Source organism: Elgaria multicarinata, chromosome 3 (genome assembly GCF_023053635.1).
Source record: "Elgaria multicarinata webbii isolate HBS135686 ecotype San Diego chromosome 3, rElgMul1.1.pri, whole genome shotgun sequence".
Taxonomy (NCBI): Eukaryota; Metazoa; Chordata; class Lepidosauria; order Squamata; family Anguidae; genus Elgaria; species Elgaria multicarinata.
Genome location: NC_086173.1, coordinates 172997476 through 173024115, shown reverse-complemented (window position 1 = coordinate 173024115; position 26640 = coordinate 172997476). Strand labels below are relative to the sequence as shown.

General features: G+C 45.0%; 1 pseudogene; it reads left to right on the top strand.

The window, feature by feature from the left end:
* The window catches only part of LOC134395798 (zinc finger protein 208-like), a 215598-nt pseudogene that overhangs the window by 156719 nt on the left and 32239 nt on the right, over positions 1 to 26640 (top strand).

The following is a 26640-nucleotide window of genomic DNA, read 5'->3' as shown; positions in this document are numbered from 1 at the left end:
TTGTCATCTGTTATCAATTACCCATCCTCGTTAAGCAGCTGAACCACCATTTCTTTCCTGTGTGTTTTACTATTCACGTATCTGTAGAAAGCCTTTTTATTGCTTTTAGCATCCCTCGCTAATCTCAGCTCATTCTCAGGTTTAGCCTTCCTGGCGAGTCCATGGGTCTTCATGACATACCTGAGTTTTAATCCCATGCAGCAGGAAGTCTCCAACAACAACTACTCTTCTCTTCTTGGTCGACCGACCTTCTGAGTCTTGTTCACTGCTGCATGGTGTCTCCTGTAATTCTTCCTCTGCAGACTGTCCTCCAGTAGCTGAAAGTGGTTGTTTAACTCTAATTGTTAACCAGTGTAGAATGCCTTCTAGTTCTTCTGCTCCTAACTGTCACCCTTTTCCAGGGAGTTTCCTTTTCATGTCGAGTTCAGGCAGGAACATGAACATTGCACACACTTTGCAGGTCACCAGTGCTAGAGACTCCTTTCTGCCCGTATTGTCTACCGATTAGAGGAGAATTGCCTGTGCTTTGTCCTATCTTCTCTGAAGGTGCACAACAAGAAGACCTGAGGAAAACACCTGGAAAGGCAACTGTTCTTCAACAAATTAAAGTGCTTCAATGACAACTACCAACAGTACGGGATATGGGGGGGGGGGAATTTAGTGAACTAAAGAAATTTTGAATCACCAAATATCACTATCAAATGATTATAAGTTATTCACAGCAACCTTGGTGGAAAGACTGAAGAAAGTCCTACAAAAATTCATTCATGAGGATCAAGGTGGCTTCTTACCCAAAAGACAGATGGAAGACAATGTAAGAACAGTTTTAAATGTTCTGGAATATCTGTCGAAATATCGTGGTTGCAGAGAAAGCATTTTACAACCTTAGTTGGATTTTTTTTACTTAGAACCTTAGAAGAACTGGACTTTGGAGTAAATGTCATAAAGTGGCTGAAATCCATCCATAATTCTCAAAAAATACAAATAATGATTAATGGAGATGTGTCCAAACCATGTGAAATACAGAGAGGGACAAGACAGGGCTGCCCACTGTCACCGCTACTGTTTATTTTAGTGTTGGAATTGCTGGATTCAGAAATCAGACAAGCTGAGAGAATTGGAGGAGTGAGTAAAGATAAAAGAAAGAGAGAGATAAGTTGAGGGCATTTGCAGATGATTTGGTCTTGACTCTGGAAGATCCTTTAAAGGGTATCGAAATTTTGATAAGAAAATACAGATTTTCAAATTGAAAAGAAGGTAAAATGTTTGGGAATTGTTTTGACAAACGAATTGTGTGTTATTTCATAATAATTATTTTAAGGCTTGGAATGAAGTTTTAAAAAGTTTTGCAAGATGGGAGAAGGTTCAGCTGTCACTTTTGGGGAGAATTGCAACAATTAAAATGAATGTTTTGCCTAGAATGGATACTAGAATTGCATTGCTGTCACTATTTGAAGATGATTTTAAATGTAAAAAAGGAAATTAAGGAACTGATAACGAATTTGCTGACTGCAGCGAGATTGATTGTAGCTAGGAACTGGAAGATTCAAGGGGAATATTCTATTGAAGAATGGTACAAAGAAGTATGGGATATAGCCGTTAATGATAAATTGACAAGTAATATTAAATGGAGAAGAGGTACAGCTAAATCAAATGATTTTGAAGGAATTTGGAAACAGTTCCTAATATTTGTGTTTTCTAAAGGAAGTGGGAAACCGCCAGCGGAAGAAAGCATGAGATTTTGGAAGCAGGAATAGATCCCGAGGTGGGGGGGGCACTTATATGTTAAGAATGGTATATTGTATGATAGGATAAGTAATAGATAATATTTACTCAATATATATGTATTCAACATTTAGTTAAATGTATGTAGTATGTTGTGTTGTTGTTTTTGTAAGATGTTTATTTTGTGTTTTTTTAAAAAAATTATATAAAAAAATGAATGTTTTGCCTAGAATGTTATTTTTCTTTCAAACAATACCTATTGTAGCATTGGATTTTCCAGTGACACAGAGCCAGAGACACAGAGCCAGAGAGAGAGATCTATGTGTATATGGGGCTCTCATCACTCATTGACCCCCACCTTTGAGCCAGAACAAGTGTAGCAGAGCAGTAAGACGGAATTTTTTATTTTACTCTTCAACTTCACCTCAGACTGGGACTTGACGGAGCTGGGTAATTATGGACCTCTTTACAATTTTAGACTTTGAGACTCAGAGTATTTTCCTGAAAGTTGGGACTTAGAGTACCATTACCCTCTAAGACTGTGGTTTTCAACCTTCCTAATGCCGCGACCCTTTAATACAGTTCCTCATGTTGTGTTGACCCCCAACCATAAAATTATTTTTGTTGCTACTTCATAACTGTAATTTTGCTACTGTTATGAATCGTAATGTAAATATCTGTGATGCAGGATGTATTTTCATTGTTACAAACTGAACATAATTAAAGCATAGTGATCAATCACAAAAGCAATATGTAATTATATATTGTGAAATATTTATTTCTAATTACAAATAAATGAAATTTTTGTCTTGAAAAAAAGACCATCGGAAATACCGTATTTTCCGGCGTATAAGACGACTTTTTAACCCAGGAAAATCTTCTCAAAAGTTGGGGGTCGTCTTATACGCCGGGTACACGCACACTGTTGCCCTCCTCCGCCTCTTTCTTTTTCTCCTCCCCCCCTTTTACTGTTTGGGTTCTGAGGGTGTCGGTGTTGAGGCAGGCAAAGGGAGCCGGAGCCGCTCGCCTTCAACCGAAGCCACGAGCTCCTGAGTTCTGTGTGTGCCTGTGTGTGTGTGAGAGAGAGAGAGAGAAAGCGAGGGAGGAAAGGAAGGAGGAGAGCGAGGGAGAGAGAAGCTGTGTGTGTGTGTGCGCACGCGTGTGGTGTGCGTTGGAAGAGGGTAGTCTTATACGGCGAGTACATCCCAAACTCTATATTTTAACTGGAAAAGTTGGGGGTCGTCTTATACGCCCAGTCGTCTTATACGCCGGAAAATACGGTATGTGTTTTCCGATGGTCTTAGGCGACCCCTGTGAAAGGGTTGTTCGACCCACAGGTTGAGAACCGCTGCTCCAAGACTTGGGTTTATTTTCTGAAGCTGGAACTTGAAATTATTCCCAAGTCTTAGAAGTTCTCTGACTTCCGCTTTTATTCTTCACACGCCTAGAGGAACTTCAGCATAGAGTAGGGAGGGTTATCTACAAAGTTTTAGTATAGCGCAAGGTATAGTTTAGTTTAATTTACTGTTTTACTCTGTACAGCACCATGTACATTGATGGTGCTATATAAATAAATAATAATAATAATAATAATAATTTAGACCACAAAGAGTAAACCGAAGTGGATAAGGAGGAGTTATAACAATGCTAGAAGCTCACGCCATTAACTTATTAGCTAAATTTGTAATACCTGCTTTTGCAATTGCAATTCTTGTACTCAGTCTTGTATTTACATTTCATTCTCTTTTCTAGTAACCAAAGAAAGAGAGATTGTATACTTCTATAACCACCATGCCAATTTGTTTAATTTTGCAATTTTTACAATAAACAGATTCTTATTTACAATCATGTCTGTGGTGATGCCTGTCCAGTGGCCTCTGTGCGATGCCCGGTGGAGCCTTCTCTGCCTCAGGGAAATGTGTGGGTGCCCTGGCCAACATCCGCTGCACCTAGAATAGAATGGAGGATCCCAGACAGAGAAGATTAGGGAAGGAAATCAATGGGTCAGGTGAAGGCCAAGGGCAGCATTTCCCAATTGGTTTGCATTTCAGGGCTCCTACTAAAGTTGATCTACCTTCCAAACCACACAGCACTCTTTGTCGGAGGAGCCTTAGAGAATGACCTCAGCATAAGCAAAGCACTTGAACACTCTGAAAACCACCCAGGAGGAAAGACAGAACCTCCCAGACATTCCCTGATATGCAGCATCTTCCGCTGTAAAAACAGCAGTTTGGTGTCTACGAATGCTATTCCTGTCCTGCTGGGGGGCTCTGCCATTGGTTGAAGAAGGATCCCCTCCTTCCCCAGAACCTCACAAACCCATTCATTTCTCCTGTGATCATAAGAACGTAAGAACAGCCGTTCTGGATCGGAACAAGGGTCCATCTAGTCCAGCATTCTCCCCCCACAGTGGCCCATCAGCCGTTGACCACGAATTCACAAGCAGGACATGAGTGTCACAGCACCCTCCAGCCCAAGTTCCCCAGCGACTGGTGTTCATAGACATACTGCTTCTGATTCTGGAAGTAGGATATAGCCATCTGGACTAGTAGCCACTCATAATCCTCCCCCCCCCCCCCAGGAATTTGTCTAACCCTTGTTTTAAATTGGGGGCCATCATTACTTCCGGTGGTAGCGAATTGCATATTTTAACCGTCCAGTGTTAGCTTAACTATCCTCCGAGGAAGGCTTGCTCTACACATGATGAACAACGATACTTGGAGGTTGGACCATTGGAAATTGGGGCATCGCTGCTTCAGTGGGGGGAAACGCTGTTCCACCAAGGGTGAGCTCTTCCACCTGCTCCCCTCCCCCCCCCCCACCTGGAGACTTTAAAAACAAGGCTGGAGCTGAAGTTTGGGAGGTAGAAACTTCAGGGGCAGAAACATTCCAAGTCCCCCCTCTTATGTGCCCTGTTTTGCCGTAAACTTGTATTTTGTATACTTTTGGATATTATTGTGATATTGTTGAGAAGTATATTGTTAAATATTGTTGAAGTTTTAATTTCTGTAAACCACCCAGAGAGCTTCGGATATTGGGCGGTATAAACACGTAATGAATGAAAAATGAAATGAAATTCCTTCCTTAGAGGACTTGCCAAAAAAAGTTGAGGTACGTATTGAGGATACAGTCCCTTTTAGTCACCAGGACGAAATGCTCTCACCTGCTCTTTGTCCTCCACCTGGCTCAGGAGGAAGCCTTCTGCCAGGGCCACCGCCTGGGAACTGGTCTCCGCTCTATACTCTCTGACCCAGGAACTGCTCCAGGACCACCAGATCCAGCATCTCAGCTTTTGTGCACCTTCCTGGCTTCAGCCACTGATGGCAAAGGTGGTGGAGTTGGCTGGAAACCTCTCGGGGCCCTTCAGCCTCTTGGTAGCAGAACCCCCTGAAGCGCTGGTGCTCCGCGTCTGAGCCGGTGTTGCTCCCAGGCTGGTCCTCCTGCACTCTTCCTTCCCAGGGCTCTGCACTGTTCCCTTCCTGGATGGTACAGGGGCCTTTTCCTGCCTCAGGGCCAGCAAAGTTTTGCTCTTCCATTTTTACTCTCTTCTCCATCTCTGCTCCCACCAGGACTCAAAAGGTCTCCTTCCTTGGCTGCCAATTTCTCTCTTCAGGCAAGGACTGTCCTGTAGGAATTCAAATGGAGAGGTGCATGAGTTAGAGCCAGCTGTAGCCAACTTAATGCCCAGGACCTGTCTCCAATGGGACCCCACAACCCTGTTCCCACATGAATCAGGCTCCTGGTTGAAAATGAGGTTCTGGCTCTGTCCCAATAGGCGAGAGAGCTGACTTAAGGCTATTAAAAGATGAAAATGTGGGGAAAGTTTATTTTAAAACCTAAGCAAGAGATCAACGAATACTCTTTCAACTTGTTAAACCACTGCAACAGGCCACACAGGAAGCCTTCAGAGATGAATGGGTTTTAAAGGAAGTAAATGCAAAAGAACATCACATACAGCAGTGAAATGTGAAACACACAACGATGACAAAGAAATTCAGCTTAACTCCTGCTAAGGCCTGCTGGAAAACAACATGAAAAGAGTACTCGGCCCCAATGAGCAGCAGTTGAATTGTTATTTAGTTGAACTTCCAACAGTCCAAACGAGTTCAATGCAACGTTAAAACTTTCAGCCACATAACATTATAGTCTAAACTTTAAGCTACCAATCCCAGGCAGAGGCTGACTTCGGACGGCGTGCTAATCAACGGTAGTTTCCCAATGTGTTCCTCTTACCTCCACCCACCCCCAGTAGATTATTGGGTCGTCCGAATTCAGCCGGAGGCTCTGTGGGTGGGCCGGTCCTGGGTAGGGGAATGAGGTTGGGGCCTCTTCTAGATGGGGTGCCCACCCCCACCACCGTGACTTCGCAGGGACAGAGCCCCGGAGGCCTCGCTTGAGGCCCAGGTGGTCTCCGGGGCAAAGAGGAGTTCTGGCTGGTTACAGCTTCTTCGCCTACCAGGGCTGCCCCTGCACCAGGATTACCTGGAAAGAGGAGTCCATCCCCTGATCACTTCCCCATTGGATCGTTGCAATCGGGCTTCTTCTCTTGAAGGCCGTCCGGAGGATGCAGCGGGTGCCGGATGCCTCTCCAGGTGTGTTGGGAAGGGGCAGCGGGAGGGGAGCCCAGCGCACCTGTCCGGGAATCTCTCGACGGGGCCCAAATCAAGGTCTTAGGACCGCTCCCGACCCAAATGCTCCCTGCCCTGAGGGCTCCCCAGGGCCCACTTGCATGTTATGCCCTCACCTGTTCCTCTGCAGGGCGAAAGAAGCTGCAGGTGGGACCCATGAAGCACGGGGGGGGGGGAGGAGGAAGTGAAGCACCATCAGCCACCCTTGCTTTTCACCAGGGGGGCACCCTCCCTCTCTTCCCACCCACCCCCTTCCCATGGCTCCCTCCCTTTTCTGTACCTGCCCTGGTGGGGGGGCTCTTTCCACCAACCCTTTCCTTCTCCCCCCTGGGACCCCCTTGCCTTTTGCCCACACCTGCTCCTCTGCAGGGCGAAAGAAGCTGCAGGTGGGACACACCATGCATGAATGGCAGGGGGGAGAATCCCAGGCTCCTTTGCCATGGGGGGAAGTGTGGGGCGGGAAGTGTGGGTCATCATCCAGCCTTGGCTCTAGGACCCAGCCCCCTCTCCTCCTTAACCCTTGGATGGAGGCTCCTCCGGGGCTCCTGACAGAAACGTGGACTGAGGGGGGTGCTTTTCGGGGAGGGGGCATTTAGCCCAATAGTAGCACCGCTGCCCCGTCTGATTAAATAAAGCTGGTTCTGCCGCTTTGAGACATAAGCTGAAGACTTTCCCCCCTGTTCCTGCAGGCTTCTTCAGCTAAGCTACACTGTTGCCGTTATACACGAATAGATGCTCTAAAAAGAGAGAGGTCTTTTCTTTTCTTTTTCCTAAACTTTTCTTAACTTTTCCTTAACTTTTCTTTTTCCTAAAGCTTTTAAAACTAGATTTTGTTCTAACTTTATACTGTTAGTTTTACCCTACCCTGTGCCTGTTTGCATTCTCTTCCCCTCCTTATTGTTTTATTATGATTTTATTAGAATGTAAGCCTATGCAGCAGGGTCTTGCTATTTACTGTTTTACTCTGTACAGCACCATGTACATTGATGGTGCTATATAAATAATAATAATAATAATAATAATAATAATAATAAGAAGAAGAAGAAGAAGAAGAAGAAGAAGAAGAAGAAGGTCAAGTAGGGTGAGCCTATGAAAAGGAGGACAGGGCTCCTGTATCTTTAACAGATGCATAGAAAAGGGAATTTCAGCAGGTGCCATTTGTACATATAGGGAACCTGGTGAAATTCCCTCTTCATCACCACAGTAAAAGCTGCAGGAGCTATACTAGAGTGACCAGATTTAAAAGAGGGCAAAGCTCCTGCAGCTTTAACTGTTGGGATGAAGAGGGAATTTCACCAGGTTCTCCATATATACAAATGACACTTGCTGAAATTCCCTTTTCTATGAAACTGTTAAAGATACAGGAGTCCTGTCCTCCTTTTCATAGGCTCACCTTACTTGACCTCTCTCTTTTTAGAGCATCTATTCGTGTTTAGAGTTCTGAAGGGCACCAGGTTGGGGGACGCTGTTCTGCAGAAACGGCAGGCAGAAGGATGGAGGGCTCTTATGCCGGAGGCTGCTTTGCACACTCAAAGGGGAAACGGCTGTGGATCCCGCGAAGCCCCCAGCAGCAGATGGGGGGCGATGCTGCAGAGGGGATGAAAGACCACCCCCATTGTGGAAAAGCCCCCTTCCCAGGTCCGCGTCTCTGCCAGGAGCCTCTGCGGCTCTCTAGTGTTGCCTCCATCCAAGGGTTAAAGAGGAGGAGAGGGGGCTGGGTCCTAGAGAGGCCCATGAAGAGCCAAATCTGGATGAGGCCCCCTCCTTTCCTGCCCCACACTTCCTCCCCCCCCCCCATTGCAAAGGATCCTGGGATTCTCCTCCTGCTCCTGCGAGCCTCGTGTTTCCGCTGCCTGCAGCCTCTTTTCCCCTGCAAAGGAGCCGGTGAGAGCAGATTGCAAGGGGGTTCCAGGGGGGAGGGGGCGGAAAGAGAGCCCCCCCAGGACAGGGGGTGCAGGTTTGGGGCAGGGGGTGGGTGGGAAGAGAGAGGGAGCCCCGAGCCCTCCCCAGGGGACTGACCCACTTGGGGACCCTCCAGGAGACCCCCCCGCCTTGCACCTCCTTCCCTCCCCATAACTAGGGGATCGCGGAAGGGAAGGCTGGAGAAAGGGGGGTCTGGGAGGGACACAAGAGGAAAGGTCCCAGGTGGGGAGGAGGAATGTCCCCTGATTCAAACCTAGTGAATAAGTAAAATTAACAAGTCACTTTGGTCACGAGGCCTTCAAAATACAACCTGGGGTGCTTTTGTTGATTAAGAAGGGAGCCTGCTGCTGGTTTTAGTACGTCCCTCTTTGATGTATTAAGTAAGCCCGATGTTCACATCCTGAGAGTGGGGAGAAATCGCTGTTACAGCAACTCTGCATATGATAGCCTGCTGCCCTCCACATGCTTGAGAGTACAAGTCACAGCATTCCTGTCCACGGGACATACTGACTTGCAATGATGGGAGTTGTAGTCCAACACCTTTGGAGGGCACCAGGTTGGGGAAGGGCTGCTCTAAACAAAAAGAGAAGTAGGTGGCCCTAAATTGTTCGTCATCAGTTTTCCACAACCCCACAGTCACCTCTGCATATCCTATTCTCCATCCCGTCCTCATGGTTTATATCTGCTTTGGGAGAATGGGAATTTCACTGGCACTTTCTGCCTCCAGGCGTTAAAGGTTTGTGAGCCTTAACTCCCAATTTCCCTGCTTTTTGGAGTTTGGTTGAAAACTGTGGAGCCTTTAATGTTGTTTTGTAAACCGTAGGTTTTTTGTTTATTGAATTTCATGGCTTTGTGTAACGGATGACCACACAGGAAAGAAGCCATATAAGTGTATGGGATGTGGGGAAAGCTTCAGCTGTAGTGGGACCTTGAGTAGACATCAAAGAACCCACACAGGGGAGATTTAAAAAAATAATAATTTCCCAATTTACAATATTTAAAAAATTCAAATTATGACGCTATAGTGTAATTATTTTAAAAATCACACTAAAATTTATAATTTTTACTATATTGACATCAAAGAATCCACTTAAAGCAAGGATCAGAGTATCTAGCATTTTTCATATAACTGCTTGATAACCCACATATCACATAACTTCCAAATGAAAGCCATCACCAAATGTTGCTTCCTTGCTCGAATTTTCTTGCTATGTCAATAACTGGAGATCATTAACAATACATTTAGGTATTTATTGCAGAGCTTTGGCTATGGGGTGGTATATCAATGTAATAAATAAATACACCCAGGCTATGGGGCGGTATATAAATGTAATTCCTTATGCCCCCCCTTCCCGGCTTTCCTTCAGCCTATACTACCTTACAGGGTCGTAGTGAGGATAAAATGAAGAGGAGGATGAAGCGGACTACATGCCCTGGACTACTGAGGGGCATTGAATTCTATGATTCTGTTAAACTAAATCTACAGCAACTGGAGGGTGCCAGGTTGTAGCAAAAACTAGGTCCCTTAACCATTTCTCTGGTGTGAAGTAATGTTTTGGGTATAAGATTCATGGATGTACATTTTAGAAAATGTTTTCCTTTCATACAAACATAAAGCAGCAGACTTAGCTTATAAGAAGCAGGTACACAGAGAAAGGAAAATATTTTCTATGTACAACCAAAACCATTCACCTTCCTTCACACCAGAGATTTTTTTAAGAGACGTATATTTGTGTTCAAATTCAAAATACACACACACACAAATCTATAAAAGAAAGCTTAAAATGTAGTTCAGCACCTTTTAAAGAAACACACACTACCTGAAGAAGCTTAAACTCATGGCAGGTAGGCCAGAGTTAACCTCCTCTCATTCCTAGTCTCAACTCAATATTTCTTTCCATAAAGTTTATAAGAGGCTTGGGTGAGGAACTGCCACCCCAAAGGTAAGTTTGCCATATATTCTTTACTTTGAATTAAGAAGGATGCACCAGCACTTCAAACACACAACACACCCCTCCCACTTCACAATCACAGACACACAACAAAGTCAATCAAACCCCTACCAGAACCAGCCAGGTTTTCTTTTTCCTTGGCGGCCAGGAAAGGGCCTCCCTCCAAGCAAGGCAGATAGTTTCTCTCTCCCTCCCTGGCCTCCACAGCACTGTGGGGAAGGAGAGGGCCCAGACAGGGCCTTGGCTCAACTGCAGAAGGAAATGGCTCCTAGATGAGCCAGGCAACAAATCTTATTTCCAACATTCCAATCTATTTGAGACAGGAGGGAGGGGGGAGAGCAACGCTACTGAGCATGCTCCTGCTCTATCGGGCCTTCCATTCACTTTACTGGGGCAAAGAAATATATTAATTAAAAATCAACGGAAGTGAATTTTGAAAAAAGAAAAGCCATTCCAAAAACTAGAAGGACAGGGGGACAGGATCACACCACTGGTTTGAAGGGTAAGGGTCCCAATTCAGAGCTTTTAGTGAGCAAAAAAAAAAAATGGTCGCCACCCGGAAGCAGATCTGTGTCAGTTTGAAGCAGAGAGGCTTTTCCCACTTTGGTTCTTTGAACTGCCATCCTGCCCTCAATATTTCACCAATCTTCTTGAAACGTGCAGGGTATGTAAAACCAGCATTTCTCCGTTTCAGAAAGATTGGTGAAACATTTTCCATTTTATGAACGTCAGAATGACCCACCCTCAATTTCGGCCCTAACGTGATGGAATGCTCTTTTCACTGATCACCTATAACAAAGGGAAACACTCCTGTAATCTTGATAAGGCCGGACGTAACATCGGCTGCCTAAACCATGAAATTGTAGACTATACTGTTATGTGGTTGAAAGCTTTTATCATTGCATCTATCTACTTTGGACTGGTGGAAGTTTAACTAGAGCTCAATAGCAATTCAACTGCTGCTAGTTGGGCCTGGCACCATTCACCTCTTAAGGCTTCCTTAGTGGCATATTTCATTTGTTTAACAAGCTGAAAAAGTATTCAGTGTTTTCTTGCTTAATTTTAAAATAAACTTTCACACATTATTAACTTTTAATGGCATTAATTCAGCTCTGGTTACACTCTCTCTCTCCCATCAGGGTAGAGTAAGAGCTTCATTTTCAACCACAAATCTGGTTCCTGTCGGCTGGGGGTCGCGGAGTCCCCTTTGAGACAGGTGCTGGCTCTTATGAACACGGTGGTCTGTTCTTCTCAGCTGCACCCTGTCCAGGAATTCAAGCAAATAGGTATGTGGGCTTCCCCTGTGCCCACCCTGTGCTAATAAAATTGCTTTGGGCCTGTTCTCTAGAAATCAAAGTATCTATACTTCCACAGTAACTGGAAAATGTTTTAAGGATGCAACCATGACACCAACTCTTGAGAAGAGTATTGAAACACTAGTTTCACAAGATTGTGTGCCTCCTAGGAATGTTAGAGGGTGTCGTGGCTTGCTTTAGAAATAGCCAACCATGAAATGAACAGATGGGCACAAGTTTCTCAGTAATCATTGATGTATTATTTTTCTGTCCTTGAAAAGATTGCACTCTGCACATGTGTAAAATCCTGTTTTATAACTGTCTGAGAAGCTTACCTGTTACTGTTTTATGATTGGTGTGTTCTATGGAGAGGTTCTGCCTTGTTTCTAAGGGGACTGACCCTATAAGTATGTTATCCTTTCCTGAAAATAGTGGGCAGTTCCTTGGGTCCTCTGAGGGCTTCCACCTTGCAGTGCTAAGCGCTGCTCGTAATAAACCTTCTAAAAAAGAGAGAATCATAGAATAGTGGAGTTGGAAGGGGCCTATAAGGCCATCGACCCCCTGCTCAATGCAGAAATCCACCCTAAAGCATACCTGACAGATGGTTGTTCAGCTGCCTCTTGAAGGTCTCTAGTGTGGTAGAGACCACAACCTCCTACGTCTTAGAGTCTTTGACCACCACTCAGCGATCCCACTTAGAGGTGACCTACCTTTCCAGGGTTCCTCGACACCCCCTCGAAATACCAGCTCTGAAGCTTGGACTTGTGGTCTACCTTGTCAGGCTGGTGTTTACAAGGATCAAATTATTGGGGAAGGCACATGGGCCTTGTAGCTGGCGGGTGTGTGTGTGTTTGTTCGGCTGTCCTTCCTCAGAAAGATCAATCAAGCAGCCATCTGGCTCTGTTACCAGGTTTTACCAAGGCAGCCGGTAGCCCAAGGCCCTTCCTCAGGGTTGTTGATCTGTGCAGCTGAAGATGGGAACCTTCTCGCCTCACCGGGAGCCCTGGAGAGCTTGTTTGTGGATTGGTGCAGCCAGGCCACCCCACCGGTTTAGTTCTGGGGAGAAGTTAGTCAGTTTCCAGTTTTTGCTCTCTGTTCATTTGGGGAAGGGTCATTCTGCTTGGGGTCCAGAAGGGTGACAAAGGGACCCCCGTGCCATCACGTATTAGGAAGCCAGGATTTAGTGTCTTTCTTTGGGTGGCTCTGAATCAACAGCTTGACTTGATGTGGCTTTTATTGCTCTTTTAAAGTTGTTTAGTTTCTGCTGTGGCCTTTTAGTTTCATGGTAACTTTTAGACTGTTTTCCCCCACACACCCTCCCCTGTCTCCTGTTAATTGTTCATACGCTCAGGGCCTTACTCTGATTTAATAAATTGCCTGAAGCCTTGGTGAAGTGTGGTTATTTTCAGGTGAATTGGCATCAGTTCCATTGTTTCACTGGGAACCGGTGGGAGGGGGGCGGCTGTGTTGGGAACTTTAACCAGGTCTACCTTGTGTACCTCCTTCATAATCTCCGTTTTAATTCCTACAGCGCAGTCCCTGTCTCAAAGAAGAAATTGGCAGCCAAGGCAGGAGACTGTTTCGAGTCCTGGTGGGATCAGAGATGGAGAAGAGTGTGAAGATGGAAGAGCAAAGCTTTGCAGGCCCTGAACCAGAAAACGTCTCCTGCAACATCCAGGAAGGGAGCCGTGCAGAGCCCTGGGAAGGGAGAGTGCAGGAGAACCACCCTGGGAGCAACACCTGCTCAGACGTGGAGCTTCAGCCCTTCAGGGACTTATGCTACCGGGCGGCCATGGGGCCCCGAGGGGTTTGCAGCCGTCTCCACCACCTTTGCTGCCAGTGGCTGAAGCCAGAAAAGCACACAAAAGCTCAGATGCTGGACCTGGTGGTCCTGGAGAAGTTCCTGGCTGTCCTGCCCCCGGAGATGGAGAGCTGGGTCAGAGAATGTGGAGCGGAGACCAGTTCCCAGGCGGTGGCCCTGGCAGAAGGCTTCCTCCTGAGTCAGGCAGAGGACAAAGAGCAGGTGGGAGCATTTCATCTTGATAACTAACAGGGACTGTGTTCTTAATACTTATCTCAACTTTATTTTACATGTCCTTCAAGGAAGGGATGCCCCAATTTCCAGTGGTCCAACCCCCAAGTATAGTTGCTCTTCACGTGTAGAGCAGGCCCTCATTGGAGGATAGTTCAGCTAACACTGGATGGTTAAAATATGCAGTTCCCTACCAGAGGACGTAGTGATGGCCACCAATTTAGATGGTTTAAAAAGGGGGTTAGACGAAATCCTAGAGGAGAAGGCTGTGAATGGCTACTGGTCCTGATGGCTATATCCTACCTCCGGGTGAAGGACTACTGTGTGGAGAGAATGCTGACTAGATGGACCCTTGTTCTAATCCAGAACGGCTCTTCTTAGTTTCTCGTAACGACAGGAGAAGTGAATGGGTTTGTGAAGTTCTGGGGAAGGATCCACCCTGTGTGCTGTCTCCTGAGCTTAGAGTGCTTCATTTATAGGGCTTCTCACTGGAGTGAATTCTTTGATGTCACTTAGGGCCTGCGCTGTAAGCAAAGCTGTTGTTTTACCCCACAGTTCTGTTCCCTTAGGTATGTCTGCCTTTGTATGTCTAGTGAGCGCAGAATGTTGGACTGAGTGGGTGTGGCTGATGATGCTGTGAAAGGGGGAGGAGCATAAATGGGGGAGTCTAGAGCTTGGAGGTGGTTGGTTAGTTGGTTGGGCGTTGGGAGTGTCAGTTGGGATTGTCAGTGGTGTGGAGAGTGAAAGGAGAAAGGATTTTAAGAGACATAACAGTACAGTTTTTATTAAAACTAGTAGATTAAGCAGGTTAACTTGAATTTGAAGTAACTAAGATCAGCTAAACAAAAATAAACATTTTATTTTATTTTGTTACCTCAAACAACATGTTTTCTTGGCTTTATCATCTTCTCTACAGTTACTATCATAAAGATCTTATATATTTATTTATATTTATTTAATTTATATACCGCCCCATAGCTGAAGCTCTCTGGGCAGTTCACAAAGGTTAAAAACAGTAAACTTTTTTTAAAAAGTATACAAAATTTAAAACCATCAAAAACATAAAAACAGTATCCATTTAAAAACAACAGTTCTGGGGGCTGTTAAAAACAAACGTAGCGTTGTGAAATATTGTTAAATGCTTGGGAGAAAAGTCTTGACGTGGCGCCTGAAAGATAACAATGTTGGTGCCAGGCGAGCCTCATCGGGGAGATCATTCCACAATTGAGGGGACACCAGCAAAAAGGCCCTCTCCCTTGTTGCCATCCACCGAGCTTCCCTCGGAGTAGGCACTCGGAGGAGGATCTTAGATGTTGAGCGCAGTGTACAGGTAGGTTCATGTCGGGAGAGGGGTTCCGTCAGGTATGGGGGTCCCATTCTATGAAGCAAGTGCAGCTGCTGTTAATAATATTTTTTAAAAAAACCACTTTGTTAATTTAAAAAACAAGTTGAGGGGCCTTACTGAAAGTTTCAAGAAAGGTGTCTGGGAACACACAGGTGGCCATGGCCATCCAATTGGCTTCTCCCAGTGTAAAGTAGGATCTCTCATTTTGATCTCTCATTGTATTTATTAATTACAGTTATATCCCACCATTTTTCCTCCAAGGAACCCAAATGGCGTACATAATCCCCCTCTCCATGTTCTCTTCACAACAACAACCCTGTATGGTATGGAGAATGTGGATAGGGAGACATTTTTCTCCCTTTCTCAAAATACTAGAACCCAATGGGGTCATCCCATGAAACTGATTGGTGGGAGACCCAGGACAAATAAAAGGAAGGACTTCTTCACATAGCACATAGTTAAATTATGGAACTCACTGCCACAAGATGAAGTGTTGGCCGCCAATCTGGATGGCTTTAAAAGGGGGTTGGATAAATTGCTGGAGGAGAAGGCTACCCATGGCTCCTAGCCCAAATCTTGAGCATGCATAGCAACGTGCGGTGAAAATCCAGTCCTCATGCCTATCAACTCTATGGGTTTCTCCCAATTGAAAGAACCCCATTGGTTGAAAGAATTGAAAAAAACCCTTAGCCTTCACAGCTCTACCTGTTGTAGGTCAACAGATCCACCCATAGATCCACCATGCAATGTTGCTGTCCATAGCATTTGTAGATGCCAAACTGCCGTGTTTACAGTGGAACATGCTGGATATCAGGGTTGAACTCTTAGCCCCCCGACAAAGACACAAGTTCCTGTGCTGTGTGGCTTGGATGGTAGATCTACTTTAGAATGAGACCTGAAAGGTAAAGCGATTGGGAAACGCTGCCCTTGGCCTTGACCTGAGCCGTTTCTTTCCTTCTCTAATCCCTCTTCTCTGCCTTGTATCCTCCCTCCTTCTACAGGTCCAGGGGATGTTGGCCAGAGCACCCACAGCTTTCCCTGAGGCAGGGAAGCCTCCACCGGGCATCACACAGAGGCCGCTGGACAGGTGGATCTTGCAGGAGGGGGACGGAGGACCCTCCTCACTGGGTAAGGATTCGTGTATGTGTTTCCCCATGGTCTCCCTCCCTCAATTACACCTGAAGTGCATGAGCTGTCTTAATGTTCTCCTTGAGCCTGATTTTGCTGGGAGAGATACTCAAAAAGGAAATGTTGTTTAGTAACGTGGTTTGAGGTCTTACACACTCAACAACTAAGGTCCTCCTCCAGGCGCCTACTCAGAGGGAAGATCGGAGGACGACAACAAGGGAGAGGCCTTCTCTGTGGTGGCCCCCCAACTGTGGAACAATCTCCCCAATGTGGTTCACGTAGCACCGACATTGTTATCTTTTTAGTGCCAGGTCAAGCAATATGTAATTAGCAATATGTAATTAATTAGCCTGGGTCTGTTTTTATAGGGTCATAGTTTTAAAACTTGTTATAGTAGTTTTATATGTAAGTGTATATTGTATGTTTTCGCAGTTTAAAATATTTGGATATTGTTTTTAAGTGCTTCGGCTATAGTATGGTAAACAAATGCAATAAATAAATAAACACTGAAAGTAAACAATGAAAATGGGAATAGTTAAGAATGTTAAATTGCCTAATCAGCTTCCCACCTTCTTTACCTTCCTCACAGGGAGCAAAAAAACCTGCAGGGGGAGTGAACTGGTCCTGGGGGGTCCTTTTGGGCCTCGTTCGCTTGGAAGTGGAGTGGAAGCGGTTTCTGCACAGACTGGGCAGGTAGGAGAGTCCTGGGGGCCTCTGTCTCCTACACATCTCTTTGGTTTTGGAAGAACCTGCCCCTTTAGCCTTTGCTCTTCTCCAAGATGGCTGCTGGGAAGGCCTTGACGGTCACTCACAATGCTTTGGCATTCAGAAAGAGGACCTCACCATCCTTGTCTTCATGGATTGCTACATAATGCTTAAAGAGAACATCATTTCTTCTTCTTTCAGGGTCTGGTGACCTTTGAGGAGGTGGCCGTGCATTTCTCGGAGGAGGAGTGGGCTCTGCTGGATCCAGGCCAGAGGACTCTGCACAAAGAAGTCATGGAGGAGAATCGTGGGATCCTGGCCTCTCTGGGTAAGGAATGGGATTCCTCTGGGTAAGGCTCCCTCTCTGCCTTCTTGCCAGATCCTGGAAGGTGGAATTTCAGCTCTTCTTTCTTTGTATCAGTGCAGAATACAACTGTCATTGACTCCGAAGACCTGACAAAACATTGAGAAAAGCCCATTGATGGACTTGCTCTGTGGCAGAGATGGCTGCCAACCAATCTTACTTTGCTGCTATAATTGCATCTGCATAATATTGAAGATGTTACAGATATTATCTTAATGCTCTCCATGGAGGAGAGGAGAGTTAAGCCATTTCGGAAGACCGCTCTGGACAGCTTGCTTTTCATTTTAAGATATAACTAGACATTGAAAATAACCATTAGGGTTGAATTCCCACTTTCCAGTTCCCAGTTAAATGATTAGCTAGGAGAAAATGGCAGATTTTAAGTGTATTTTATTTTTACAGTATTTTATGTTGTTCATTTATTCTCTCAATTACTTTATATGAGTTATTCCATATAAATGAAAGCATTGTATGGCAGTCTAGTTCTCAGTTCTATTGATCATCAGGATATTTAATCTTTAGAAGGATGTACCTCACCAACGATTATTTTTTTTAATCTTGTGAATCAAATCCTCAACCGTTTGTTTTGTTCCAAGATTTCAAGATGATTTCTGTGTTTATACTTGCAGGTGATCACAGGGAGAGCAAGAAAAATGGCCTACACCAGAGAAGGAAAACTGAAACTGAAGAGAAGAGGGAAAATGAATCTATTTCTTTGGAAGGATCATACGTCTGTGAAACTCCAATACTAGAAGCACCAAGTAAAAAGAACATTCGTAAAAGGAAGAAACAGAGTAAAACTCAGAAGATTCATTCTAACAAATATCAAAGGTTTCAATGCTTAGTGTGTGAAAAACAATTCACTTTCAACTCAAAACTTAACTTGCATGAAATAATTCACACTGGGGAGAAGCCCAATAAATGTTTAGAGTGTGGTAAAACCTTTGCTCAGAGCACACACCTTAAGCAGCATCAAAGAATTCACACTGGGGAGAAGCCCTATAAGTGTTTAGAGTGCGGGAAGACCTTTGCTCAGAGCACACACCTTAAGCAGCATCAAAGAATTCACACTGGGGAGAAGCCCTATAAATGTTTAGAGTGCGGGAAGGCCTTTTCTCGGAGCACATACCTTAAGGAGCATCAAAGAATTCACCCTGGGGAGAAGCCCTATAAATGCTTAGAGTGCGGGAAGAGCTTTGTTCTGAACTCACAACTTAAGCGGCATCAAGGAATTCACACTGGGGAGAAGCCCTATAAATGCTTAGAGTGCGAGAAGAACTTTACTCGGAGCACGCACCTTAAGCAGCATCAAAGAATTCACACTGGGGAGAAGCCCTATAAATGCTTAGAATGCGGGAAGAGCTTTGTTCTGAGCTCAGAACTTAAGCAGCATCAAAGAATTCACACTGGGGAGAAGCCCTATAAATGCTTAGAATGCGGGAAGAGCTTTGCTCACAGCAGCAGCCTTAAGCTGCATCAAAGAATTCACACTGGGGAGAAGCCCTATAAATGCATAGAGTGTGGGACGACCTTTGCATACAGCAGCAGCTTTAAGCTGCATCAAGGAATTCACACTGGGGAGAAGCCCTATACATGCTTAGAATGCAGGAAGAGCTTTGTTCTGAGTTCACACCTTAAGCAGCATCAAAAAATTCACACTGGGGAGAAGCCCTACAAATGCTTAGAATGTGGCAAGAGCTTTGCTCACAGCACAAGCCTTAAGCGGCATCAAAGAATTCACACTGGGGAGAAGCCCTATAAATGCTTAGAATGTGGGAAGAGCTTTGCTCAGAGCACAAACCTTAAGAAGCATCAAGGAATTCACACTGAAGAGAAGCCCTATAAATGATTAGAGTGCGGGAAGACCTTTACTCGGAGCACACTGCTTAAGCAGCATCAAGGAATTCACACTGAAGAGAAGCCCTATAAATGCTTAGACTGTGGGAAGAACTTTGCTTGGAGCACGAACCTAAAGCGGCATCAGAGAATTCACACTGGGGAGAAGCCCTATAAATGCTTAGAGTGCGAGAAGAACTTTACTCGGAGCACGCACCTTAAGCAGCATCAAAGAATTCACACTGGGGAGAAGCCCTATAAATGCTTTGAGTGTGTGAAGACCTTTGCTCTGAGCACAAGCCTTAAGCGGCATCAAAGAATTCACACTGGCGAGAAGCCATATAAATGTTTAGTGTAGCATTTATAGCATCATAAAATAGTAGAGTTGGAAGGGGCCTTCAATGCCATAGAGTCCAACCCTCTGCTCAATGCAGGAATCCACCCTAAGGCGCACCTGACAGATGTTTGTCTGGCTGCCTCTTGAAGGACTCTAGAGTGGGACAGCCCACAACCTTCCAAGGTAAATGGTTTCATTGTCATACTGCTCTAACAGGAAGTTTTTCCTGATGTACAGCCAGAATCTGCCTTCCTGTAACTTGAGCCCATTATTTTGTGTCCTGCATCCTGGAATGATCGTTAAGAGATCCTAGCCATCCTCTGTGTGACATCCTTTCAAGTCATTGAGGAGTGCTGTAATATCTCAGCTCAATCTTCTCTTCTCCAGGCTAAACATGCCCAGTTCTTTCAGTCTCTCTTCATAGGGCTTTGTTTCTAGACCTCTGATCATCCTCGTTGCCCTCTTCTGAACACGCTCCAGCTTGTCTGCGTCCTTCTTGAATTGTGGAGCCCAGAACTGGACACAATACTCTAGATGAGGCCTAACCAGGGCCGAATAGAGAGGAACCAGTACCTCACGTGATTTGGAAGCTATACTTCTATTAATGCAGCCCAAAATAGCATTTGCCTTTCTTGCAGCCATATCGCACTCTCTCTCCTCATAGGGCTTGTTTCCAGGCCCCTGATTATCCTCTGAACATGCTCCAGCTTGTCTGCATCCTTCTTGAAGTGTGGTGCGCAGAACTAGGTGAAATAAGATGTGGCAATGAGATCAGATTAGTCTGACAGGATTTGTTCTTGACAAATCTCTGTTGGCTTTGAGTAATCATTGCATTGTTTTCAAGGTGCTTCCAGATAGACTTCTTTAGAATCTGCTCCAGAATTTTCCTAGGGATGGATGTCAGACTGACTGGTCTGTCTTTTCCCAGGTTTCTCCTTTTTGCCCTGTTTGAAGAAGCGACAACGTTAGTTCTTCTCCAGACATACGGCACCTCTCCTGTCTTCCATGATTTCGCAAAGAGAATAGACAGTGGTTCTGAGAGTTCTTCCGCTAGCTCCTTCATTACTCTAGGATGCAGTTCATCGGGCCCTGGAGATTTGAAGTCATTCAAGGAAATTAGGTGTTCTTTGACCATTTGTTTATCAATCTCAGACTGCAATCCTGCCCCCTCAACTTCTGCGTTACTTTTTCCAGGGGGGTCATAGACCCGCTTAGCCAAAGTAGGAATTGAGCACTTCAGCCTTTTCTTTGTCATCTGTTATCAATTACCCATCCTCGTTAAGCAGTTGAACCACCATTTCTTTCCTGTGTGTTTTACTATTCACATATCTGAAGAAAGCCTTTTTATTGCTTTTAGCATCTCAGCTCATCAGGTTTAGCCTTCCTGGCGAGTCCATGGGTTTTCACGACATACCTGGGTTTTAATCCCACGCAGCAGGAAGTCTCCTACAACAACTACTCTTCTCTTCTTCTTGGTCGACCGACCTTCTGAGTCTTGTTCACTGCTGCATGGTGTCTCCTGTAATTCTTCCTTTGCAGACTGTCCTCCAGTGACATCTTCCAGTAGCTGAAGTGGTTGTTAACTCTAATTGTTACACCGGTGTAGAATGCCTTCTAGTTCTTCTGCTCCTAACTGTCACCCTTTTCCAGGGAGTTTCCTCTTCATGTCGAGTTCAGGCAGGAACACGAACATTGCACACGCTTTGCAGGTCACCAGTGCTAGAGACTCCTTTCTGCCCGTATTGTCTACCGATTAGAGGAGAATTGCCTGTGCTTTGTCCTATCTTCTCTGAAGGTGCACAACAAGAAGACCTGAGGAAAACACCTGGAAAGGCAAGTGTTCTTCAACAAATTAAAGTGCTTCAACGACAACTATCAACAGTATGGGATATGGGGTGTGTGTGAATTTTAGTGAACCAAAGAAATAACCAAATATCACTATCAAATAATGATTATAAGTTATTCACAGCAACCTTGGCGGAAAGACTGAAGAAAGTCCTACAAGAATCCATTCATGAGGATCAAGGTGGCTTCTTACCCAAAAGACAGATGGGAGACAATGTAAGAATGGTTTTAAATGTCTTGGAAGCATTTTACAACCTTAGTTGGATTTTTTTTTACTTAGAACCTTCGAAGAACTGGACTTTTGAGTAAATGTCATAAAGTGGCTGAAATCCATCCATAATTCTCAAAAACCACAAATAATGATTAATTTCAACCCATGTGAAATATAAAGAGGGACAAGGCCGGACTGCCAACTCTCACCGCTACTGTTTATTTTAGTGTTGTAATTGCTGGATTCAGATATAAGACAAGCTGAGAGAATTGGAGGAGTAAAGATAAAAAAAAAGAGAGAGAGAGATGTTGAGGGCATTTGCAGATGATTTGGTCTTGACTCTGGAAGATCCTTTAAAGGGTATCAAAATTTTGATAGAAAATACAGGTTTTCAAATTGAAAAGAAGGTAACATGTTTGGGAATTGTTTTGACAAACGAATTGTATGTTATTTCATAATAATTATTTTTAGGCTTGGAATGAAGTTTTAAAAAGTTTTGCAAGATGGGAAAACGTTCAACTGTCACTTTTGGGGAGAATTGCAACAATTAAAATGAATGTTTTGCCTAGAATGTTATTTTTGTTTCAAACAATACCTATTGTAACATTGGATTTACCATTTGAGCAGTGACACAGAGAGAGAGATCTATGGTGCTCTCATCACTCATTGACCCCCACCTTTGAGCCAGAACAAGTGTAGCAGAGCTGTAATTTTTTATTTTACTCTTCAACTTCACCTCGGACTGGGACTTGACGGAGCTGGGTAATTATGGACCTCTTTACAATTTTAGACTTTGAGACTCAGAGTATTTTCCTGAAAGTTGGGACTTAGAGTACCATTAGCCTCTAAGACTTGGGTTTATTTTCTGAAGCTGGAACTTGAAATTATTCCCAAGTCTTAGAAGTTCTCTGACTTCTGCTTTTATTCTTCACACGCCTAGAGGAACTTCAGCATAGAGTAGGGAGGGTTATCTACAAAGTTTTAGTATAGCGCAAGGTATAGTTTAGTATAATTTAGCTTTAAACCACAAAGAGTAAACCGAAGTGGATAAGGAGGAGTTATAACAATGCTAGAAGCTCACGCCATTAACTTATTAGCTAAATTTGTAATACCTGCTTTTGCAATTGCAATTCTTGTACTCAGTCTTGTATTTACATTTCATTCTCTTTTCTAGTAACCAAAGAAAGAGAGATTGTATACTTCTATAACCACCATGCCAATTTGTTAAATTTTGCAATTTTTACAATAAACAGATTCTTATTTACAATCATGTCTGTGGTGATGCTTGTCAGCTGGGATTAAATGTTTGTCTGTTTGGTTTAGCACTAGTTACCCACTGGGGGTTTTGGGACCCATTTAGTGTAGGTTCTGAGGTTAAAAAGGACCCAATTTACACTCCCCTGTGTGAGCGCTTTGATGAAATCTAAGTTTGCAGCTCTGTCTGCAGCTACTTCCACTGTCTACACATTTATAGGGCTTCTCCCCTGTGTAAATTCTTTGCTGTCACTTAAGATGTGCGCTCTGAGCACAGTTCTTTCTGCACTGAGCCCTTATAGGGCTTCCCCCCAGTTTGAATTCTATGAGGCAACTTCAGATGTGTCCTGCAAACAAAGCGCTTTCTGCATTCGAGGGCTTCTCGCCTATGTGGGTGTTTTGATGTGCTTCAAAGATTCACATTGCAATTGAAACTCTTTCCGCATACTGAGCATGTGGAACCACCAGGAACATCCCCTCACATGACCACAGCGACAGGGCAGGTTTATACGGGAGAAGGTGCTCTCTCAGGTATCCTTGTCCCAAGTCATTTGTACACTCCCCTTGTCCCTCTCCCAGCAAAGGTCATCCCACAGGACAACCAGGGCAGTTCTGTTCCAAAACCAGGCCTGAAGCGCGATTGAAAAGGATCTAGGTAACACACCCAGCCACACCCCTTGGCTAGCTTTTATTAGCCAGGAGGGACAGGGATCGAGAGGGCAAGTGGTTGGCTGCATTGCCACAAACACCTTGTCCCCATCCTCAGTACGCAACAACTGGAACTGATCTCACAAAACCGGGCAGACGGGGGCATCAAACACCTCAGCTGGAGCTGTGCTAACAACAGCGTCAAGCCCCCTGCAGAAAGCAGCCATTCTGTCCTTGAAGTGCAATGCAAAAAGGTCGCAGTGGGTCCTTGACTGGGCCAGGGCCCCATTGCCCGGGGGAGGATGTGAACACCCCACGGACCACCGAGAAGAGCTCCACTGGACGGCTACTCAAGAACACAACCGAGGCAGCAAACTAAGCCTTCTTATGAGAATGGGGTTACTTGGACACACACACTCCTACTCTTCACACTGCCCATCTCACAACTTGGAGCAACAACAAAATCAAGAGTACGTCCTGGAGCTTTTCTCCAGTGTGAATTCTTTGATGAAAGCGATTTCCACATACAAAACATTCATGACGCATCTCACCTGAATGGATCATTTGAGGCAAGGTACAATCTGTGATTGAACTGCTTTCCATACTCAGAGCATGTTTATGGCTTCTCCCCTGTGTGAATTCTTTGATGCGAATTAAGTTGCCAGCTCCAACTGAAGCTCAATCCGCACTCTGAGCATTTATAGGGCTTCTCACCAGAGTGAATTCTTTTATGGTTCTTAAGGGATATGCTGTGAGCAAAGCTCTTTCCACAGTCTAAGCATTTATAGGGCTTCTCCCCTGTGTGAATTCTTTGATGTGACTTAAGTGAGCTCTTCATAGTGAAGCTCTTTCTACAATCTAAACATTCATAGGGCTTCTCCCCTCTATGAATTGTTTGATGTTGCTTAAGGTGTGAGCTGTTAGCAAAACTCTTTCCACATTGTAAACATTTATAGGGTTTCTTGACCATGTGAATTCTCTCATGTTGCTTAAGGCCTGTGCTGTCAGCAAAGCTTTTTCCGCACTCTAGGCATTTATAGGGCTTCTCGCCTGTGTGAATTCTCTGATGTTGCTTAAGGCCTGTGCTGTCAGCAAAGCTCTTTCCACATTCTGAGCATTTGTAGGGCTTCTCCCGAGTGAAATCTTTTATGCAAGTTAAGACGTGAGGTGAAAGTGAATTGCTTTTCACACTCCAAGCACTGAAATCTTTTCTCTTCTGTGTGAAATCCTTGACATTTAGTAAGGTGAATCTTCTCAGTCTTCACATACACTGAGCTTTCCCACTGTTTCTTCCCACTGTGCATATTCCTATTACTTGGTTCAAAAGGTTCTTCTAGTAAGGGAATTTCACGGACATCTGACCCTTCAAAAGAAATGGACTTTTCCCCCTGCTTCTCTTCAGTTTCAGTTTTCTGGTGTTCGCCATTTGTCTTGCTCTTCCTGGGCTCAACTGCATGAATGAAAAAAAGAAATCCTCCTGAAGTCAGAGAACAAACCAAATGGTAAAAAAATATTTGGTTGGAGAGGCATATCCTTCCAAATATATTAAATGTTCTCTGATGTACAGCAGAATTTACAATTTGAGTGGCAGACAGCATTTTCATCGATATGTAATAACTCCCACAAAGTAGCTAAATTCATATTAATAAGGCTATTGCAGATCAGATGCCAACAGTATAGGTCTTGGCCGCATCTCGGAGATGGGAAACCGAAACCTGGAGGGACATCATGCCATTTACAAAGTCAAACCAGGATCCAAGTCTCACAGTGGCTATAAGAAGACCGCCAGGAAAACCTTGGAGAGGATGTCAGTGCTTTATCTACACTCTTAAGGCTTTATGTACATCACCTGGCGAGCTTAAGCTGGACTAGAGTATCCCAGGAATGTGGCCCAGGCTCTGTTGTGTTCAATGACCTCCACATAACACACTAGCACAAAGAAAGAAGAACTGCAGATTCCACCTTCCAGGACCTGTCAAAAAGGCAAAGAGGGAGCCTTACCCAGAGGAATCCCATTCCTTACCCAGAGAGGCCAGGATCCCACAACTCTCCTCCATGACTGGATCCTCTGAGAAATGCACAGCCACCTCCACAAAGTTCATCAGAACCTGAAAGCAGAACAAGAACTGATGTTCTCTTTAAGCATTATGGATGGTGAGGTCCTCCTTCTCAATGCCAGAGCTCCATGAATGTCATCCAAGGCCTTCCTAGCCGCCATCTTGGAGTGGAGCAAAGGCTAAAGGGGCAGGTTCTTCCAGGATCAAAGAGATGTTCAGGCTACGGAGGCCCCCAGGACTCCCCTACCTGCCCAGGCTGCGCAGAAACCGCTTCCGCTCCACCACAAAGCGAAGGAGGCCTAGAAGGATCCCCCAGGCTCAGTTCACTCTCTCTGTGGGTCTTTCTGCTCCCTGTGAGGAAGGCAAAGAAGGTGGGAAGATAAGATATTCTTAAGCATTTCCATTTTCTTCGTTTTACTGGAATCACTAAAGAATGTATCTTTTTTGAGTACCTAGAGAGAAAGTCTCTTTCCCTCTGCAAAATCAGGCTCAAGGCTCAGACATAATTGAGAGAGGGACACAACAAGGAAATTCGTCCCACTAACCCTTACCCAGTGAAGAGGGTCCTCCGTCCTCCTCCTGCAAGATCCCCCTGTCCAGCGGCCTGTGTGTGGTGTGTGATGGAGCCTCCTCTGCCTCAGGGAAATCTGTGGGTGCTTCGGCCAACATCTCCTGCACCTGGAGCAGGAGGGAGGATCCCAGACAGTGAAGAGGGATTAGGAAAGGAGAGAAATGGGTCAGGTGAAGGCCAACGGCAGCATTTCAAAAATGCTTGCATTTCAGGGAAAGTGGAAGGCAAAAGGAAGAGGGGCCGACCAAGGGCAAGATGGATGGATGATATTCTGGAGGTGACGGACTTGACCTTGGGGGAGCTAGGGGTGGCGACGGCCGACAGAAAGCTCTGGCGTGGTCTCGTCCATGAAGTCACGAAGAGTCGGAAACGACTGAACGAATAAACAACAACAACAAAAACTAAAGTGGATCTACATTCCAAACCACACAGCACACTATGTTGTGTCTTTGTCCGTAGGCTAAGAGATCAACCCTGGCATAAGCAAGGGTCCATCTAGTCCAATATTCTCTCCCCACAGTGGCCCATCTGCTGTTGACCATGAACTCACAAGCAGGACATGAGTGCAACAGCACCCTCCTGCCCATGTTCACCACCATTGGAAATTGGGGCATCCTTTCTTTAGAGGACTTTGAAAAAAAAAGTTGAGGTGAGTATTAACACAATCCCTTTCAGTCACCAGGAACGCTGTTCTACAGCAAGGGCAGGCAGCAGGATGGCGATTTCTCACGCCGGAGGCTGCGTTACGCACTCAAAGGGGAAACGGCTGTGGATCCCACAAAGA